This window comes from Phyllopteryx taeniolatus, chromosome 2 (genome assembly GCF_024500385.1).
Source record: "Phyllopteryx taeniolatus isolate TA_2022b chromosome 2, UOR_Ptae_1.2, whole genome shotgun sequence".
Lineage (NCBI taxonomy): Eukaryota > Metazoa > Chordata > Actinopteri > Syngnathiformes > Syngnathidae > Phyllopteryx > Phyllopteryx taeniolatus.
This window is the reverse complement of record NC_084503.1, coordinates 38934005-38938579: the sequence shown is the minus strand read 5'-3', so window position 1 is coordinate 38938579 and position 4575 is coordinate 38934005. Positions and strand designations below refer to the sequence as shown.

Sequence of the window (4575 nt, the reverse complement as noted above, 5' to 3'; positions counted from 1 at the left end):
ACTCTGGATTGTATGAAATCGCCTCCCCGTCGCTTCGTTGTGTTTGAAATGTTGAGCAGTCTGCACGATCGGTACAATGTTTTGGAACAGCTGGACAGCTTTTTGTGCGAATCTCTTGGCGAGAAATACGGATGACTCAAAAGTAACTCTTCTCGTTTTGGAGAAGTAACTGCGGTCTTGACGACTTACCCGGGAAAAGTCACGCGTTGCTTTTTCTTACTCACAATGGGGACGTTTTGGAGTAACGGGATCGGAATCGTTGACAACCGAAATGCATCTCGTCGATGCAGTCAAGTCGATATGCATAGCGGCAGTGCCAAAATAATTTGAAGGGGCTGACTGACGCATGGGTGGGCTACTTGATATACCCGTATTCTCCCCTGTTGTATTTTACCTCCCATTTAATAAGCCTCCTTTGAACATGTGTTGAGAATTTGCACCTGTGCCAAAACAGCAATGCGCCCGGTCTGTCTGTCTGTCTGTCTGTCTGTCTGTCGTCACAATCAAATAAACCTTGGACCTTTGATTTATAAGAAATCTTGGCAAGTTGTATTTGTTTGTCCTATTTTTTTGTCATTCATACTTTTCTTTTTCCGCAGAAGACGACCTCTTGCTGACCGCAAAGATGAACTGGGAGAAGCGTGCTCAAAACCACTCCCGGGCACCTGTTGCATCCTCTGGTGATTTCTATGCCACTGCCGCGCACTTCGGTGCGCGCAATTTGCCCGCCGCAGTTGCAAGCGACGATTTCCGTGCCTTTGCGCCATTTGAAAGCAAGGATTTCCGTGCCGCGGCTGCCGCACGCCTCGAGAACTGCGCCAGTGTCGGGGTCCCGATTTCCTCGCCCCGTCTTCGGAGAGCCGCACCTGTCGGAGACCCGATGACTGACGGACCTGTCGAGGGAAAAGCTCTTCTGCGACACGATCGGGTGACGTACGTGTCGGCGTCTCGTCGTCGAGCCCGTCCAAGATACGGCGCTTCCAGAAAGAGTCGGTGTTCCGCTAATTCCGTGACATTTCTGTCGGTGTGCCGCTAATTCCGTGACATTTCTGGCTTTCCCGCAGGAAGTTGCATCACTCGACCGGCGCTGATCGAGATCTCGTTCTCAACCGCGGCAGTGAACTCTCTTCGTGTACTTCGGCTGTTTTGAAGGCCCGAGGACGATAACACGGACAGTCATTTGGCAACGGATGAAATTCCGGCGATGGTTCATGGTTTCGCCAAAAAACCATACGTGTGAATAAATGTGTCAAATCGACGTATGGTGGTTGTACTGCTTCATTTGAGTCCCAGAACCTCCGCAACAGACTCGAGTGCTTGATTTCAGAGGGAAATTTTGCAAGTTCTTGTCACCGGTCCAATTGTACATCGCTGTTTTCCGAGACCACCGAGGAAGGTACGGCTTTTTGGATCCCCACTCCAGAGGACGCGACGGGCTTCCTGTTCCCCCGTGGTACGGCTGTCCTGTTTCTTTTCACAGCTTTAAATGATCTGATCGGTAAGGTGATGGAGCGTCTCACAAGTTTGGGTACAAGTCCCGCTTGCCCAGCGTGAGCCGCCGCCGCCGCCGCTTTGTTTTGGACCCGTTGCTGTCCCTGCCCGCGACCACGAGATGGCGCCATGCGCACCGCTTGCTCCGGGAGCGGCGGACGACGATCATGCCGAGACGACGAGGGCGTCCGTATCCGGTGACGCCGCACGGCGCGTCGCCGAGGAAATGAGGGCTTGCCGACGGCATATGAAGCAGTGCTCTCGCAGCGTGCTATTTGTGTAAACGAGTGACAATGCTTTGAAAACGAGTTATCCTCTCTCACTCCTTGAGGGCAAAACGCAGGAGTCCGTTCAAGTGCGGACGGCTGGCCTGCCGGGAAAAATATAAATCCGGACCCGAAGCGCGTGAATCGGGAGCGATGCGCTGAGCGGATTTCGCGTCGACGTGCGGAATCGTGCACGTCGAGCGAAAGGCAAAAATGTTTTGGCGCCGCTGATCGACACGGGCTTTTGTCCTCAGAAGAACAGGGAAACGGGCAGTCGTCAAAGACTGCAAATTCTCACAGCGCAAAAATCCAGAGGAATTTTTACGGGGCATCGCTCAAGCTGCGCCGGCCTCATCGCGCTGACCGTCAAGTCGGAATCCCGACGCTCGCCGACGTACCGGAAGCTCCGCGATCACGCTCGCGTACGGTTAGCGCACGCTGAATACCTCGAGGCCGGGGCCGACGACGTCAACGGGAACGAAGAAAGGTACGAGAAGCGCAGAAAAGACCTTGGCGGTGCCGTGCGAGAGGTGGAGGAAGGTGGAATCGCCCTAAAACGAACGGTGCCGCCCGGCTCCTGAGAGGGAATTTACAAAGACTGGAAAGCATGGAGGAAATCGACGGGCGAGATGAACCCGACGACAACGGGCGGGAAAAGGGACCGGCCCACGACGACCGGTCCGAAGCCACGGAAGCGTCAATCGTGAGAGAAGCCGCCGGCGTCGGTGTTCCGCCGCGTGTATCGGAACCTCGAGCGAAAGCAAAGCGTGCGTCTTTCGCGAGGTCGGAGGTCGGTGCGCACGACGCGCGTATAACTTAACGCCACGGCCTTTCTTCTGTGACACCCACGGTGGCGCTGGGACCGGAAGGTCTCGTCAAATCCAATGTACCCGCGCGGGGGCAACTAAAATCCTCCGCAGAGCGCCGCGACCGGCCGAGGGAGCGGGCGTTTCCAAAGAGACGGACGGTTCTTCTCGCAGCCTTCGCCGGCACGGGAGCCTTCGACATTTCCGGATCGACCGCGCATCGGCGACTCGAGCTGCCGGGAAGCCTCCAACCGCCGTACCGCGCGCGGCCCGGGCGACGACCTGGACGGAGTCGGAGCGGAGCTGTCAGTTGCTGAAATACTCATTACCCGTGAGATTTCCGTGGCGCCCAAAGATCTCTTTGCATATGTGGGCGCAAGATTGAAGCAAATCCAAGGAACGAATTCACCTTTTGGTGGAACGTCTGTTCTCGCTGTTGGAGAGTTCTATCAGCTAGCGCCTGTGAGACAGCGCCGACCTTGGTGTGCGTACGACCCGACCCGACCCGACCCGACCCGACAACTCTGAAATGATCACACGGACCGAAATCACGAGGCAGAAAGATGACGTCCCTTTTATTAAACCGCCGAGCCGACTCCGCGTCAAAGGAACGTCCGATGAACTGCCAGAACGAGAGGGAGCTCGGCTTGCCGCAGCTTTCGCCCTCCCGGGACCGTGGCCGAAGGACACGCCGCACATCTATGCCACAAATAAACCAGCGGATAGCCATAACTCTGAAATGTTGAGCCTGCTTCACGAGGGCATCGTGACAATGGATGCGCACGACGACGAGAGAGATGGCAGAACTGGCCGAAAGAAAAAGAAAGCTTCCGTTTCCCAGGATCCCTGAACGCACCGCCGGGTGCTCTCAGGTGCTCGCGCTGCTTCGTCAGAGTGCCGGGTTCCTCTTCGAAGGTAAAAGTGGACGTGACTACAAGAGAGATGGCAGAACTGGCCGAAAGAAAAAGAAAGCTTCCGTTTCCCAGGATCCCTGAACGCACCGCCGGGTGCTCTCCGGTGCTCGCGCTGCTTCGTCAGAGTGTCGGGTTCCTCTTCGAAGGTAAGTGGACGTAATCGCCCTGGCTCTATCCTAGTAAAGCTCCGTGTGTTTATATTGCTTTTGTCGATAGTAAATGGTCAAGTCTGTGTCGGCTAAGCGTCTAGCTATCAGCAGTAGCAATTTAAAGGGTTTTACATGTGCATTTGTCATGCTAATGGTACGAGTCTTCCGGAGAACTCTTAGGACGCTTTCGACTTCGAAGTTCATACTGCACTGTTTGTTAACGTGGCCACTGGAAAGCGTCTGTCTAAAACGGTGTCATGTCCACAGTATGTCTGTGTCCTAACTTGCTATGGGGCTCCAAACACGGGGTACGTGAATTTCGAAGTGAACGTAGCCGCCGTCGTCTCGTAACTTACAGACGCCATTTTGTCAGTGTTACGGAGGAAACGGCCACTGGTTCCTTCAACTTTGGCCATTTGAAATTGCTCCATTTGCTGAAAAGTACAGGTCTACGCACACGGGTATTTGTAAAAAGCCCATGTCTTGACTCGGTAGTCAGCAACGTCGGGCAGGAGCAAGGAGCACTTGACTTAGCCCCGCGGGCTGTTCTAAAAATAGCTTAGCAGTTAGTCATGCTACTCAGGCCCGAGAAACGCCCGGCGTTTTTTTTGCCGCTGGATTCCAGGCCCGCAAATTTAGCGGAGCTCCACGAAAATCCCGGGTTTTTTTTCGTGTGCGTGTGTTTTTTGTTGTTGTTGTTGTTTTGCGTAAGGCTTGGTATCTTCAAATGGAGTTGTTGGCAAATCCCTTTACCATGTTTGAATTTGTATTCATTCGGTTTAGATTTCCTGTGGTTGTGACAGATGAAAACCTTCGTTTGTTCCTGGCGTATGCAAAATATGTTAAGTTCACGTTTAAATGATATTACATTTCTAAGAATGTCACAAAATCTCAAAAATGAGTGCTGTTTTATGTATGTATGTATTTATTTTATTTATTTTATTATTAT

The 4575-nt window shown here is 53.3% G+C and overlaps 1 long non-coding RNA gene across 2 annotated transcripts; it reads left to right on the top strand.

The window, feature by feature from the left end:
• Window positions 1–600: 600 nt before the first annotated feature.
• LOC133474451 (uncharacterized) lies at window positions 601–1258 on the top strand. 2 transcript variants are annotated; one of them, XR_009787509.1, is made up of 2 exons: window positions 601–933; window positions 1065–1258. It is a non-coding gene; the product is annotated as an uncharacterized LOC133474451 (long non-coding RNA). The 2 variants fall into 2 exon arrangements; XR_009787508.1 differs by having other exon boundaries at window positions 601–989.
• Window positions 1259–4575: the final 3317 nt, after the last annotated feature.